We start from the raw sequence: 18,101 nt of genomic DNA, 5'->3' as shown, positions 1-18,101 counted from the left end.
ATCAAAGTCTATTCTTTTAACTGCAAACTGGTTTCAAAGGTAATATAGAGAATAAGCGTAAATTGATTAAAGATCTCATACATAATGAAGATGGGCAGAGCATGAACCTCTAGGTAATGAATGAAATACTATCAAAGTGCCATAGGCAAAAATTAATTCTGGGGCCAGATTGCCTGGGTTGGTATTTTGATGGGTAGCACTGAACAAGTTGGGGAGGCCAGGTGATTCCACCCTCCTTTTTAGTATAGTGGTCAGTATCTCTGCCTGTCACATGGGAGACCTGGGTTGAATTTCCTGATGGGGAAGCAACACCATTTTGGGCTTCCCTGGTGGCTCAGTTGGTAAAGAATCCGCCTGCAATGTGGGAAACCTGGGCTCAGTCCCTGAGTTGGGAAGATCCCCTGGAGAAGGGAACAGCTACCCACTCTAGAGTTCTGGCCTGGAGAATTCCATGGACTGTATAGTCCATGGGGTTGCAAAGAGTAGGACACATGACCGAGCGAATTTCACTTTCACTGAGAAAGTTATTTCAATTCTATGTGCCTCATTTCCTCATCTAAAAAGTGGCCTTAATAATATGACCTTCCTCTTGGGTTTCATGAGGATCAAGTTATATAATAAAACAAGCACTTCAAACAGTGCCAAACACACATATAAGCTAGCTACCAGCAGCAGCATTATTATTAATACTAAGAGAAATAGAAAAACATCTGTAGAGGCAACTGAAAAATGATGTTGATGACAAATAAATAATAAACATTTGCATGATTCAAATAATATAATTACCACCCAAGGAAAAACTAGTAATAAAGAATAGAAAAGTAAAAACATGAGTGAGAAAATTCTTGAGCCTTCCTACATAAAAAGCACAGTAGATGACAAAGAGTAAAGTCTCAAAAGAAGATAAGAAAGAAAATAGTTAATAAAATGAGAAAACACTTTATACATATAGAATTGTCAATATCGATATAGTCAAGAATAAACAAAAATTTAATAAAGAGGGATTTTTTAAAAATAGAACAAATTATAAAAAATAAAAATTGTAATCACTGTTAGCTCAATCAAAGGGTAAGAGGCACCCTCATATAGTGCTGTACAAATTGGTACAAACTTCTGGAAAACAATTGGTAACATAAGCCAAAGAGAGTCCAATATGTTCTTGCCCTTGGAATTGAAAATTATATTCATAGAAATTATACAAAGGAGGTACATAAACTGTATTGACAAAGAAAAAATATTAATGCAGCATTATTAAGAAGCAAAAAAATATGTTTAAATGTCCATGAATAAGGAATATTTATGAAGTATATGAATCTATTAGAATATCAAGCAGTCATTTAAAATAAGGTTTTCTCTTAACTGTGATTGAAAATTTCTCTGTTCAATTTAGTGAAAAGAGAAGAATATAAAGTTAACTAAAAGTAATATCTCAATTATGCAAATAAAATTCCAGCAAAATTAAAAGAGTAATACAAGGTGAATGCACAAAAATGTTAACAGTGATTATTTTAAGTATGTGAATAATTTTTTCCTTAATTCTAATCTTGGTAATTTTAGTTTTCTATAATGGATATAAGTTACTTACAATCAGAAATCTTAAATTTGTAATTAAGCTTTCAAATACCATCAGAGTTTGGAAAATAGAAGCAGCCTACAACCAATCCATCTCAATGCTGTGTATACATGCCCATACATGCACAGGTACATACTATCATTCAATAGGCATTATGTTTGCATTGTGTGAAACATATTCCTTTAGTTAGGTTGGTTTCACTGTGCTCTTGCTTTAAAATTTATTCTTTTAACCATTTTATTGCACTTCTTTGTAAGATGAATGTTAACCAGGAAGATTCATTGCTCTCCTAGGTGAGTCTGTTCCAGCGTAGAGAAAATGTATTCTTGAAGGTCAGCGCCGACTTTCCATATTCGTTCCTCTTATTTGCTTGTGACATGTGGATTGAATGTTTTCATTAGTCTGAGACTTGGATCTTTTGCCTCCTAAACCTTTTTTCTTTTTTGTGACTGTTTTGTCACAGTTTATTAAAAGCACATTTTGTTCTGTGGAATTAGATTCCCATCTTCTTAGCTTGATGGAGTTTTTGTCTATTCACCTGAGAATTGTAGATTACAGGATAATTCAGTAATACTTTAAATCAAGAAGTTTAATAAAACTGCTATGTTGAATATAATTTAAAGGTACTCTAAAGGAGATTAGTTTAAAATATATGGACTGCCTTCCAGTTTCTATAACCTTTTACAGACACTGATCATTTATGTGTGGTAAAAATCCAGATTTAAAGTTTAAATTATATGCATATGTATGTATGTATCTTTTTTTGCCTTTTACAAGCACACATAAATATCTGCAAAGAGAATTCAAATTGAATGTCATAGAGAAGAAAGACAGACAACATAGATAAATAACAAAAGCCCTTCAGTTCAGTTCAGTTCAGTCACTCAGTCGTGTCCGACTCCTTGCGACCCCGTGAATCACAGCACGTCAGGCCTCCCTGTCCATCACCAACTCCCGGAGTTCACTCAGACTCACATCCATCAAGTCAGTGATGCCATCTAGCCATCTCATCCTCTGTCGTCCCCTTCTCCTCCTGCCCCCAATCCCTCCCAGCATCAGAGACTTTTCCAATGAGTCAACTCTTCACATGAGGTGGCCAAAGTACTGGAATTTCAGCTTTAGCATCATTCCTTCCAAAGAAATCCCAGGGCTGATCTCCTTCAGAATGGATTGGTTGAATCTCCTTGCAGTCCAAGGGACCCTCAAGAGTCTTCTTCGACACCACAGTTCAAAAGCATCAATACTTTGGCGCTCAGCCTTCTTCACAGTCCAACTCTCACATCCATACACGACCACAGGAAAAACCATAGCCTTAACTAGACGGACCTTAGTTGGCAAAGGAATGTCTCTGCTTTTGAATATGCTATCCAGGTTGGTCATAACTTTTCTTCCAAGGGGTAAACGTCTTTTAATTTCATGGCTGCAGTCACCATCTGCAGTGATTTTGGAGCCCAGAAAAATAAAGTCTGACACTGTTTCCACTGTTTCCCCATCTATTTCCCATAAAGTGATGGGACCGGATGCCATGATCTTCGTTTTCTGAATGTTGAGCTTTAAGCCAACTTTTTCACTCTCCACTTTCACTTTCATCAAGAGTCTTTTGAGTTCCTCTTCACTTTCTGCCATAGGGTGGTGTCATCTGCATATTTGAGCCCTTAATCTATCCTCAAGTTTATTTTTGTTCCCCGTTCTTCTCACCCACACTGTCCTCTCATTCTAGCCTCCTCTTTCTTCTCCCCTCTACTACTCTCTCTTCCTACCCCCACCCCACTATCTGTGTATGTCTGTGTTTTAAAGAATTTGCGGGCTATGATTTTCTATCTTTATGTCAAATCTAAAGTAAAATGGTCTAAAATTGTCGATTATACTTATTTGGTCATTGTGAGACATACAAAAAAGAAAAGTAATCCATTCAACATTCTATTCACTTTTTAAAAATCAATGAAAAAACAGGAAAAACTGTGACTTTAAACATTTGCCACATACTGGTGATCTGAAAAAATACTATGTCCAAAGTAAACAAACTAAAATAGTGTACCAGCTATTTTAAAGCTTCACCCAAAAAGTACTTGGAGTAAATTTTTAAGTCACCTTAATAAGCTACTTCATTTCTTTGATCCTCAATTACTTCCTTTATTTTATAATAATAAATTTTTTCCCTAAAAATATAATAGCTTCTTCCCTGGTGGCCCAGATGGTAAAGTGTCTGCCTACAATGTGGGAGACCCAGATTTGATCCCTGGGTTGGGAAGATCCCCTGGAGAAGGAAATAGCAACCCACTCCAGTACTCTTGCCTGGAAAATCCCATGGACCCAGGATCCTGGTAGGCCACAGTCCATGGGGTCACAAAGAGTCAGACACGACTATAAAAACTAGGAAAAAAAAAAACACAAAAAAGGAGGAAGATTACATGGGCAGAGATCCTCTCTGGCAAATGAGTGGTTTGAGCTACATGTTGCACACCCCAGTCCTGAGTCCCACACTTGGAAGACAAATCTCTTTGGCTGGTTAGAGGGCCAGTGGGTCTAACAGAAGGGCTGAGAGAAGCCTGGACGCCACTCAGGAGGAGCATGCATACTCTTGCTTACTTCTGAGACAAGGCAGATTGAAACTCCACAGGTCATTCACCAGTTTCCTGTCATCTCACCAGCCTGAACTGAGACACTGCTCTAGCCCTTCACGACACAACTCCACGTTAGAGAGAGGGGTGCCTTGAGCCAAGGGGAGAACTCAGCTGTGAGACACAAAAACAGCTCAGACCTGGTGAGGCATCTGAGCAGGGTGGGGGCAGACATCACTAGCCCTTACACAAGTGGCACCTCAGAAATAATCTGGGTCTCTGACTGAAGCCGCCCACACCCTGACCCCCACCAACACCTGCAACAGTGCCTCTTGCCCCAGCAAGGGTGCCAGTGCTGGGAGTAGAGGACAGCACACCCTTTAAGGGAATGGAGCCACCTCAGACACGACCCTCAGAACTTCTGCTGCAACAGTAGGGACACAACACTGCCCCTGATAGAACAGTGATGGCCACTGAAGAGAGAAGTCCCAGCTCTGGCCCTAACTCATCAACTTCAAGTTTCACCTCCTACCAAGGTGATGATAACTGACAGAACACCCTGGAGAAAGATGTGGCTTCTGTTCATGTCAGATCCAGCTTATCCACCAAGGCCACTGGGAACACATAGACTATATAAGGATGCTGCCACTCACACCCCGTCAACACTGCAATAGGTAACTGCTTCACTTAATTTTATAGGTGAAGAAAAAGTTCAGCAAAATGAGAAGAGGAATTTGTTTCAACCAAAGAACAAGAAAAACCCTGGGAAAAAAAGAGAGAAAATGAATAGTTTACCAGATTAAAAAGTTCAAAGCTTTAGCAGTAAGAATGCTAAACGAATTTGGGGAAACAATAGAAGAACACAGAATTTTAACAAGGAGACAGAAAAATAATATTTTATGTAAATGGAAACAAAAAAGCAGGGGTAGAAACACTCATATCAGAGAAAACAGGCTTTGAAACAAAGTCTGAAAAAAAAAAAAGCAGAGTCTATAACAAATGACAAAGAAGGACATTATATAATGATAAAAGGATAAAAATTTTAAAAGGATATAAAATTTATTAAAATACATGTACCTAATAAAGAAGCATCTAAATATATAAAGCAAACTATTGTACATCTAGTTAGCTTTTCATCTTCAGTTTTTATATGATCTGATATTTTATCCTTCAAGGGCTAGTTAAGTGCTTTTTCATAGAATTTCCCTCAGTTATTCCAGTCAGATGTGATTTTTCAATTTTTCTAATAATCTGAACTCTTTTGGTTCTTATAACTTTCTACTTTGCACTCCCTCCTATTTTAGTGCAAGCATTTAAAAGCAAATAAAATACACTTTACAATCTTGTAAAATGCCCCATGGTATTTTCTATATGCCTTTAGTATAGTAGTATCCAATAGGTGTCCAATAACTATTGATTAAATGCTCAAATTGGCATTTATTAAATTTGTAATATACCCACTGAAAACTAACTACAATATCACTGAATGTCTAAATGCTCTCTTAAGTATTCTTTTTGAAAGCACACTCTATAACTTCTATTCTGGTACTTTCTATTATATTAACAAATTTCCTTAATTTACTGAAAACATTAGTCGGATTTTTTATAAGATAGGGGCCTTTACTAAATATGTATTTACACATATTTGGGGGAAAATATCTACTTGAATATAGAGCATGTTTCATCAAAATTGTTAAGTGTTAATTTTCCAGCTATTATTTTTAATAACGAGCAGATATTGTAATAGTCAGTTCAAGTGTAGTTATGTTAAGTACTAACCTAAATTAAATGTCTATGTTAGATGCTCAACTTAAACAGGTTACTGATAAGTCTTTAATTACTGTAGCTCTCATGCCTGGCCTTTCAGAAATTTCTAGGGAAATATATACTTAGATGTCTGCTTCAAATTTTGTGTTAATTTTATTTAAATTTTTAATTAAACTTTAATATTGGGATAACTGATGAATATAATTTAATGGGTTCTATAGAGACTTCCTCTTGTGACTTGAAGATAACTTTGAATATGAACATTCAAAATCCTTATAAAGGGTAAAAGTTGCTAAAGAAACAGACATTCTGAAACAGCGAAGTGTTGAACCTGAACTTTGGTGTTTATGTTTTGCTAAAAAATCAAATTACCTCCAACACAGCTATGAATCTGGAATTTAGGAATGTGACTTATCTTCCAGTGAAAAATAAAATATGTAAGAACTCCTGATTATCACTTCTGCCTGGAGAAGAAATATATAGACATGTCTAATTTTTATAACACTTCCCTAGAATGCATAATTTATCATGAATTAGAATGTTTATATTTTAGCACACCTATCTTTAAAATTTTTTCTTAAATTTATCAAAATATTTTTGTGTGTTCATAAAATATTTTAAGTTAATATTGAACAAAATGTACTTTCAAACCTTAAAAAAAAGGGGTTCATCTACATTCCTAACTGGTTTGATCACCACAAAAATATATCTTTCAAATTGTTTTGAATGCAGAAAGTTAATCTTGGTGGACCAAAATTGCAGACCCAATATTCCAATTTATCACTTACATTTATAGGGCTCCCTTATTTACAAAATAGAGTATCCCATTTCATTCTCAACACAACCCACCCAGTAAAGAGTGCAGGGAAGTTCTTATCTTCATTTTAACAGGAGGATACTGAAGGTTGTAAACGTAAAAATGAACTGCCCAAAATAATACAAAAAAAAAAAAAAAATTCCAGCCAAAGCTAAAAATCGATTCTTAGGACAACACTTTTTCTACTGCCTCCTTCTGCCTACAAATAGAAGACTCAAGGAACAATCATTGCAGGTAGGGTTTCAATCAATTAAAGAGGTACTCATAAAGTATTTCAATAATTCCTCATATATTTATTGACTGCTTGAAATGATCATGATGCTGTTCATAATGACCTGAGAAATATAGAAATCATATCTTCATGCACTTAGTTATCTATTATTTATTAAGAAAATATTTATTGAGTATATACTGTCAGGAACAGAGAAAAATACAGAAATTAATAAAATGCATCATCTACCTTCATGGGGATTACATTAGGGTTGTGATGTCAAATATAAAAAATAACCATAATGCATGTAATGAGTGTTCTAATAGTCATACTTTCAAAATCTTGCAAAATCATAGTTGGAATAAATACCTCTGCTTTAGAGTTCAGGAAATGCTTCAAAGTAGTTTTAGCTACAATTTTAGAAAAAAAAATTCACTTAAATCCTTAATTATAAAAATTAAAGTTTATAAGGAAAAAATTTAATAAGCCCTAATAATATATCTTTATTACCAATGAGAACTATTTCCAATAATAAAATGCTATTAGAGAAGGTAAAGAATATGTGAGGTGTACAGAAAGTGACAAAAAAGGCAGAAGATGAGAGATCATGAAAATACAATGCAGGCCAACCAAGTTGACTGCTTGCCTTAATAACTTTCTTGATTGTTCTCTGCATATTCCCCAGTCTATGTGAGACCTACTATATGCCCATAATATTAATACTGTGTGATGAGACATTCTGGGGCTATCAGTCTCTTCGCCACTGTACTTAAGCCCATAGACTGCTGGTATGAAGCTTGCTGATGTAATCTGTTGAGAGTAGTTTGACCATCACTAACATTGAAATGTTAAGTGAGTAAATAACTTCCAATCTTATGTTTCAAAATAAATGATGAGCTTTATGAATGCTTGGGGCTTCCCTGTCTATGCTAGTGGTAAAAACCTGCCTGCCAAATCAGGAGGCCTTAAGGGATATGGGTTTGATCCCTGGGTCAGGAAGATCTGCCAGAGGAGGACATGATAACACACTCCAGTATTCTTGCTGGATGGAGAATCCCATGGACAGAGGAGCCTGACAGACTACAGTCCAAGGGGTTGCAAAGAGTTGGAAACAACTAAAGTGACTTAGCATAAACATGAATACTTGGCCATTCTTGATCTGCTTTGGTTATGCTCATGAGTTTGTTTATGCTGATCTAGCCCTATAAAACTTAGTGCCAGGGACATATTAAGGGAACAGATTTTATATCTGTTCTATCATATTTTGGGGACCATCAAAGAAGAGCTGAATCTACCATATTTGGAAAGGAAAAGACCAAATAGTCTGAGAACTCATGGCTATTGAACAATGGTCTGTACCTCTAGGAACTCCTCCTATGCTCCTACTGCTAAGTCGCTTCAGTCATGTCCGACTCTGTGCAACCCCATAGACAGCAGCCCACCAGGCTCCCCCATCCCTGGGATTCTCCAGGCAAGAACACTGGAGTGGGTTGCCATTTCCTTCTCCAATGTATGAAAGTGAAAAGTGAAAGTGAAGTCGTTCAGTTGTGTCTGACCCTCAGCGACCCCGTGGACTGCAGCCTACCAGGCTCCTCCATCCATGGGATTTTCCAGGAAAGAGTACTGGAGTGGAACAAACTTGGAAAAGTGAGAATCCCTCAGTTTGCTTCTCTGACCCACTGACTTCTTCCCCACTGACTCCTGAGAACTGTATGCAAGCAAACTGTAATGTTTGCTTAAATATCATACAAATATTTTAATAATAATCATCCTAACTGATAAGATGATATTACACTGTGGTTTTGATTTGAATTTCCCTGATGTTTAGTGAAGTTGAGTTCATCTACATGTTGGCCATTTGAATGTCTGCTTTGGAGATATATGTATATTCAAAATTTTAGCCAATTTTTTAATCAGGTTACTAGTTTGGGGTTTTTTATTTTGTTGTACTATAAAATTGTAGAAACATCATGTATTTTAGAGATTAAAACAAAAGACAGTAAGTGTTGGCAAGGATGTAGAGACATAGGAACATATGCACACTGCTGTGGGAATGCAAAATGGTGCAGCTGCTGTGGAAAACAGCATGGAGGTTCCTCACAAAATTAAAAATGGGATGGCCATATGACTCAGGAATTCCACTTCTATTTATCCAAAAGAATTTAAACCAGGATCTCAAAGAGATAACGGCAATCCTATATTCATTGCAGCCCTAATCACAGTAGCCTAAATGTGGAAACTACCTTAATTTCTGTCAACAGAGGAATGAATAAAGAAAATGTGGTATGTACATACAATAGAACAAATTTTGCAATATGTAACAAGATGAACGGACCTTGAGGATTTTATGCTAAGTGAAATAAGCCAGTCAGAGAAAAAGAAACATCGCGTAATTTCACTAATATAAAATGATGAAAGTGTTAGTTGATCAGTATCTCCAACTCTGTGACCCCACGGACTGTAGCCTGCCAGGCTCCTCTGTACATGGAATTCTCCAGGCAAGAATACTGGAGTGAGTAATGTTCCCTTCTCCAGGGCATCTTCCCAACCAAAGGATCAAACCCAGCTCTCCCTCATTGCAGGCGGATTATTTACCATCTTGAGCAACCAGGGAAACCCAAGAAACTTTCTACAATAGTTAAATTCATAGAATCAAAGAGTAGAATAGTGGTTGTCAGGATCTAGGGAACAGTGGGAGAAAATGGGGGGTTATTACTTAATGTCCATAAAGTTTCAGTAAGAATGATGAACAGGTTCTAGAGATCTGCAGTACAACGTTATGTTATAGTCAATGATAATATGCTGTACACTCAAAAAATTGTTGAAACAGTATATCTCGTGTTAAGTGTTCTTTTCACAGTAAAATAAAAATATCAAATATATTTTACTCTATATAGGCAGGTGTCTCTGTGAAAATGTTCATTCAGTTACAGGTGAAAGAACATGCCCTTCTAAAGTCACTTCTAAAACGGAAAACTTACGCCTTATTCAGATTAATACACTGAAAAAGAATTCTTATTTTAAAACAACATCACTGCATTACTTCATTACTAACATTACTAACTGCATTACTTCATTATTAACATCCAGTCTGAACTCTTTTAACATTTATATCACAATAATATTAAATTCCTGACAATAATACTGTGTGCTAAGTTGCTTCAGTCTTGTCCAACTTTTTGCAACCTTATAGACAGTAGCCCACCAGGCTCCCCTGTCCATGAGATTCGCCAGGCAGGAATACTGGGGTGGGTTGCCATGCCCTCCTTCAGGGGATCTTCCTGACCCAGGGTTTTGAACCCTCATCTCTTATGTCTCCTGCATTAGCAGGCAGGTTCTTGACCACTGGCACCACCTGGGAAGCCCCAATAATACTGTAGCTCTTATTTTTTCCACATATGTATTAAAAGATCATTTATTTATTGCCTTGCATAGCAATCACTGAGCTAGGCATTAGTTAGTAACTGAAACACTGGAAAGGATGAAACTGTCCAGAGCGAATATAAAGAAAGCAGTGGTTAATAAGCATGCAGGGAGGATGCTTACGAACTGTGGTGTTGGAGAAGACTCTTGAGAGTCCCTTGGACTGCAAGGAGATCCCCACGAGTCCATCCTAAAGGAGATCAGTCCTGAGTGTTCATTGGAAGGACTGATGTTGAAGCTGAAACTCCAATACTTTGGCCACCTGATGTAAAGAACTGACTCATTTGAAAAGACCCTCATGCTGGGAAAGATTGAGAGCAGAAGAAGAAGGGGATGACAGAACATGAGATGGTTGGATGGCATCACCGACTCAATGGACATGAGTTTGACTCAACCCCGGGAGTTGGTGATGGATAGGGAGGCCTGGTGTGCTGTGGTCCATGGGGTCTCAAAGAGTCAGACACGACTGAGTGACTGAACTCAAGTGAACTGAGGGAGGAGGTTATACTCTGTTTTGAGATGCCAAAAGAAGTTTGGATTCTCTCTCCATAAAAATTCACTGCAAATATTTCCTAATTAATTTTAAGGAATTCTAAATCATAAAAAGAGAAGAAATGAGAATACTACTCAGGAAAAGGAATACACATACCCCAACATTATGCATTATGACACACAGAATATGTATATGATGAAATATATTTTAAGCAATCAACTTTATAAGTTTACAGCCTTAAAGTATCATTGCATAAATTTGGGCCTCAAAATATCAAGCAAAAATTAAAGCAAGCGTAGTAAGTAGATTCTTGTAAATTCTGGTTTCAAGCACAATGTAAATTGGGCAGAAGCACAGAGCCTGAATTGTTTTTTAGTGGTTAGAGTAACTCAAGCAGTGAAATAAGCCTTTGGCCAGCTTAGGAAAGGAAGAACACATACCTCTTTTTATTATTAAATTCCTTCCCCAGATGGCTGGCCCAAGGTAACAAAGAATTAATAGCAAAGATGAGAAATAAGCATAATGTACTACCTTTCTTATGAAGTTAACGTTCCTGACCATTGGTGAAGCATGCACTTTGGAATTATCTCCCATGAGTGGCAAGAGACTTGTGTTGATCCATCCACAATCCCTGTGTGTGGCATCACTGTCTAGAAAAACCACCAAACCACATCTCTCGTCTTCAGTTTAGAAATTCTCTGAGGCAGCTTTGCAAAACTCATTCAAGGGAAAAAAATAAATAAAATAAGCTCATGTTACCCGAATCCACTGTATATTGATAGCAACCTAACCTGCAGAAGAAAGAAAATTAAATTCTCATGGACAAACCCTCATGAAATTGAAACAACACAATGATTTGCCCTTCAGTTTCATCCAACTTGACTGTAATTAATACTTCAAAGTTGTATTTCAAAATCTTGAAAGAAATGAATAGGAACTCAAAACTTTCACCTTTTGTTTGCTTAGGGCATTAGCTGTGATTGAGTTTTTGTGCTATAGAGAATCTTCAGATCTTCAAAAAAAATAACTCTATGGGTTTCTATTCCATAATAAGTAAATAAATATCTACAGAGAAAAGGAAAGGAAGAAGCCATTATCCTTCAGAGGAGATTTATTTTTTTTTTCAAATTCCACTGCAAATCGACAAAATCACTTTAGTGCTGTTCTTAATTTCTAAGACTTCATCAGCTTTCTATCTATTACCTCCAAAAGCAAACAGCCCCACTAAAGGCTCTGTCATTAGGACTTGAGTTCTTATTGGGCTCATCCATGTGACTAATCAGAGGAACTGCAGGATTTCAACTCCAGTCAGCATCTTACGCCAGATTTTATCTAACTAGAGTTCCCTTGGCCTTGGTGCCCCTGAAAAGAGCATTTTCTTTGTCCTTCACTTGAGTGGGCCAGATGTTTTAGATGTCTTCTTCCTGACACTTGGAGGCCTGAGCTAACAGCGCTTGATAAAAGATGTCATTGATTTTCATTCTACTAAGTAATTTATTTGGGCTACCTTTTTCCTTCCTACTGACTTCTACCAACTGGGGAGTGAATATTAGTGACCCCTCTTGCTCTCCATTTTGTGAAGCATGGCACACGTAAATAATTCAACTGCATTTCACAGAGGAGGTCAGTATGCAATGGGAACCTTTGTAGAAACAGCTGCTGGACTTTCCAGAAAGAGCTCAAATATAATAAGAATGTCTAGGTATTAGGACAAATGGACTGTGAGAAGAGAGAGAAAGAGAACACAGCCTGTCAGGAGGAAAACATTTGGTTTATTTCTAGAAAAAAAATCATTGACTTAGGCAGCAACTCTGAATATCTTTTGGAATGCTTTAATTCTTAGAAATAAACATGAAATAAAATGTTAAAATTTATTTCAATAATTAGGTAATATTCAGAATTTTTACCTACCTGTCCATAAGAGGCACTGATCAATCAGAACAGATATATAATAGCAGCTATATATAATAATATAGCATTTCAAGATTCAATATTTATTGACCATCCAGTATTTACCCAGTTATTCTAACTGCTCTCCTATGCCTGAATACAACTGACTCTCAATGCACACTCCCTGAAAAGTATTACTTTATTTTGGTTTTAATAATAATATTAGTCAAAGGGGTAAGATAACATAACCAGCTAAGTGGGAAAGAGATTTTCAAGACAAGGTTGTTAATGTTTAACTCTCACTTTTTTCTCATTCCCCCACCCTTCTCTCCCTACCTCTCTCCTTCCCTCTCTGTCTCATCTGTCTGCCTGTCTGTCTGTCTGTCTCTCTCTCTCTCTCTCTCATTCTCTCTCTCTCATACAGACACATAGCACGTGGGCACACATACATGTGTACACACAGAGAAGCTTCCAAGTCCTTTTCATCATAGTACCCGCTACTTCCCATGCTGATGCTATTAACTAGTGTCATTTTCTAAAGTTTCTGATGAACTGCTCAATCTACAAACTTTTGATATGGGTGTTAAGACATTGTGTATGTCCCAGTGCCATGCAAAGTCAAACAGAAGTTCCATTGTCCTGACTACTTGAGTTCCAGATAATTGCTCAGTCGTTGTGATCATTACACTGCACCGCGTATACCTAACTATTTCTGCCACAGCCTTATTCAATCTTAGCTCCATTTTTTTGGTGCTGACCCTAATGTATACTTACCAATGTCATTTTAAAGATGCTTATGCTCTCCCTGTAGATTATAGAATTTGGAATCACCAAGCAATGCCTCTTCATTTCTTTTGAGAAGCAGAAAGTCTCTGCAATAAGCATCCTAAAAGCATTTTAATATTACTCAGGTTCAGTCCCTTGGGGGATTAAACTTCCCTGGTGGCTCAGACGGCTAAGCGTCTGTCTATAGTGTGGGAGACCCAGGTTCGATCCCTGGGTTGAGATGATCCCTGGAGAAGGAAATGGCAATCCACTCCAGTACTATTGCCTGGAAAATCCCATGGACAGAGGAGCCTGGTAGGCTACAGTCCATGGGGTCGCAAAGAGTCGGACACGACTGAGCAACTTCACTTCACTTCAGTCCCCTGGAGAAGGCGATGGCACCCCCCTCCAGTACTCTTGCCTGGAGAATCCCCGGGATGGCGGAGCCTGGTGGGCTGCCGTCTATGGGGACACACAGAGTCGGACACTACTGAAGTGACTTAGCAGCAGCAGGTTCAGTCCCTGGGTTGGGAAGATCCCCTGGCGGAGGGCATGGCAACCTACTCCAATATTCTTGCCAGGAAAATCCCATGGACAGAGGAGCCTGCTGGGCTATAGTCCATGAGGTCACAAAGAGTCAGAAATGACTGAAGCAACTGAGCACAGCACACAGAAGAACACATATACAAAAAAAAAAAAAAAATTACAGAAGCATCACCAATACTAATCCAACTACCATTTTGCACAAACTCTGTTGAATGGGCAGATTCCCTATGTCAGTTTAGTGAAAATATATCACTTTAAAAAATCACTTGTTCTACCTGGAGAACAAATTTTGAGACCATGTTGGACAAGAGTGGGTGAAATTTTGCAATTTACAACATAGAAATTTCCTGCCAAATCAGGTATACCCCACCTATAAAGAAAATTCAGTGCCCTGGTCAACATAATATGTTCATTCTTCTGCTTTGACATTTTAGGAAGTTTAAAAAAAAAGTAGAGAATTTATGTCTATTGATGAAATGTACAAAAGATATCACCTCTTTTCTTAATAAAAAAGACTGAACATTTGGTCATCCCTCATGTTCATTCTGGCATCAAATACTAGTGTCAAACATACGATTATTAACTCCAGATTTTTCTCTCTATACTGATAGACTTACTGATATTCACTACTACACGAATAAGTATAGGAAATTTTCCTTCAAGATCATGTCAGTACATCTGAGAGATCCATTATTTGAACAACAGTGTTATACCATCAGTCAGAATCCTTGGAGCAAATTTAGAGACCACTTAACTTGGTTTTCTGACAAGGCCAGAGGCCAGAGCTCTTCAAAAGCGCTTTATATAAAGATGTCATGGACTAGACAATCATCATTCTTTTTAACCACTTATCATCTCAGCATTCTTCCTATGTGAGGCAATTCTACACTTTATAAGTCTTCATAGCAGGAGAAATAGATTTTCTTCTCAGAAGTGAGAAAATATAAGCATTCACTTTCCAGGTTCCCTTGAAGTTAGGGCATAAAGATGAACCTGAACTCTACCGATCACATGCATGAATATCAAACTTCAATTGAGAAGCTAGTCTCTCTACTTGGTGGCATTAGAAGTTGCTATAAGGTTGAGAAGTTGGCAAAGTGCAAACTGTTGCAGCTGGCACTCCATGAAGGCAGCAACAGTTTCATCTTCAGGTCAGGGCTGAAGTGTGGCTCAGTGTAATTTGTACTTTTAAGCACTTAGTCTGAATCTCCAGTCTCGCAACTATTCCAAGAACTCTCTAATATTCCTCTAATAAATTTTTATACTTCTAAAACTAGCTGGAGTTTATTTTTTATTGCTTAGTGCTCAAAAACTATTGATACAAAGCCCTGTCTCTATTTTACAACAGGATCGATAGGAGGCTCTTTGCTAAGGGACAGTAATGGAAAACAATTGTTTTTGAATCAGAAGAGGACTATCAAACTGATCATTTATTGAATGTCTATACCATTTAAATAATGTTAATTCTTGAAATTATCATTATTAGTATAGCGCTGTACATGCTAAGTTGCTTCAGTCTCCTTCAGCTCTTTTCAACCTAAGGACTGTAGCCCCCCAGGCTCACTTGTCCATGGGATTCTCCAGGCAAGCATACTGAAGTAGGTTGCCATGCCTTCCTCCAGGGGAGCTTCCCAACCCAGAGACTGAACTCTGGTCTCTTATGCCTCCTGCATTGGCAGGTTGGTTCTTTACCACTAGCACCACCTGGGAACCTCATTCATTAGTACAGTAGTCAGAACCTTGAAGCTCCTTTGTCCAGGTCTAGCCCTGGGCCATTTCTCTTCCTTTTATCATGAGTTGGATTCAGCCCATCTGCTTCTGGCTTCTAATATTACTCTATTTGATGATAAATTGACTGATATGAAAATGATTGATTCAATATGCCCAACCCATCAATATGTTGCTTACCAGGGAATATGACTCCTAAGGATCACAGGTGTTAAAGAAGATGCAAGGAAATTGGTTAAGCTAATGTTCAGCCCTAAATCTTACACACTGGCACCATGAAGATCAGCCACAATTCCCTTTCTGTATTCTAAAGGAGAATGTTTCTGATTTCATGTTATTGGACTCAGGCAAACTAACATCTAGCTAATCTTTTTCTCTTTATTATGTATATTAATGACATGTGTATTATTTAATAGCTATAGGCAAACATTCTTCTTCTACCCGCTGTCCAGACCTGAGCCAGAATCATTCTTTGATTTTGATGTTAGGGGCATTATGCACAGAAATCTGCAATTATATTAAAAGGTCTACCCATATAAATTCATAATCTTAACCTGAGCAAAATCAGATAAAAAGCTGATTTTTGACTAACAATTTTATAATTAACAACAGATATTAGTAACTATATAGTGATTATTTCCAGATAAGCATCTACCTCTGCTTTATTGACTGTGTGAATCACAACAAACTGTGGAAAATTCTTAAAGAGATGGGAGTACCAGACCACCTTACCTGTCTCCTGAGAAATATGTATGCAAGTCAAGAAGCAGACATGGAACAACGGACTGGTTCCAAATTGAGAAAAGAGTATGTCAAGGCTGTACATTGTTAGCCTGCTTACTTAATTTACATGCATAGTACATCATGCGAAATGCCAGACTGGATGAAGCAAAAGCTGGAATTAAGATTGTCGGTAGAAATATCAACAACCTCAAATATGCAGATGATAACACCTTTATGGCAGAAAGCAAAGGACCAAAAACCTTCTTGATGAAAGTGAAAGAAGAGAGTGAAAAGGCTGGCTTAAAACTCAACATTCAAAAAACTAAGATCATGGCATCTGGTCCCATCACTTCATGGCAAATAGATGGGGGAACAATAGAAACAGTGAGAGACTTTTTTGGGGGGTGGGGCTTCAAAATCACTGCAGAAGGTGACTGCAGCCATGAAATTAAAAGACACTTGATCCTTGGAAGAAAAGCTATGACCTACCTAGACAGCATATTAAATAGCAGAGAAATTACTTTGTCAACAAAGGTCCCTCTAGTCAAAGCTACGTTTTTTTCCAGTAGTCATATATGGATGTAAGATTCGGACCATAAAGAAAGCTGAGTGGTGAAGAACTGATACTTCTGAATTGTGGTGTTGGAGAAGATTCTTGTGAGTCCCTTGAACTGCAAGGAAATCAAACCATTCAATCTTAAAGGAAATCAGTCCTGAATATTTACTGGAAGGACTCAGGCTGAAGCTGATACTCCAATACTTTGGCCACCTATTGCAAAGAACTGACTCATTGGAAAAGACCTTGATGCTGGGAAAGATTGAAGGCAGGAGGAGAAGGGAACAACAGAAGATGAGATGGTTGGATGGCATCACCGACTTGATGGACATGAGTTTGAGCAAGCTCTGGGAGTTGGTGATAGACAGGGAAGTCTGGCGTGTTGCAGTCCATGGGATCCCAGAGTCAGACACAACTGAGCAGCTAAGATGAGTGATTGTTTCAATACTGAGTTACTATCAGTGTGCAGGAAAATAAATAAATAGTTACATTTTGAATTTAGGAACAGTTGTATTTCTATTAATCCTTTTTTAATCTTCAGAAAAATGGTATGTTTTTAAATTAGCTTTCATTGCTTTTAATCATCACAACAGTTTATTGTCAACACTAAGTCAAGCCCTACCATTTTAGTTCAATTCTCAAATAATATTTCTGCCTGTAAATATTAACATATTCAATAAAGTTGCTTTAAATTATTTTGCCTTTTGAGTTTTGTACATATCTCTTAAATTTAAAGCTTTTCTACAAGCACCCTAGAGAAAGACTTTCTACAACTACCAAAATTAGTTTTTAAACTGTAATTTTACTATATCATTTAAAAGAAACTGGTGAAATGCAAGGGTAGTGTTTAAGATCAAAGGCTGTGTCAAATTGTGTAGATTTAAATACGCTCTTCACAACTTATTAGATCTTTGATCTTGGGCAGATAATGCAGTTTCTATGCTCCAGTTTTCCTAAAATGAAAAGCGATATGTCTCACAGGTTGGTATGAGAATTAAAGGAGTTGGTATACAGAAAGCATTTGAAATTGTGCAAGCACAAAGTAAAT

The sequence above is a fragment of the Budorcas taxicolor genome, chromosome 6 (genome assembly GCF_023091745.1).
Source record: "Budorcas taxicolor isolate Tak-1 chromosome 6, Takin1.1, whole genome shotgun sequence".
In the NCBI taxonomy this organism is placed as follows: Eukaryota; Metazoa; Chordata; class Mammalia; order Artiodactyla; family Bovidae; genus Budorcas; species Budorcas taxicolor.
The sequence above is the reverse complement of the archived record's forward strand: the minus strand, read 5'-3'. Positions refer to the sequence as shown.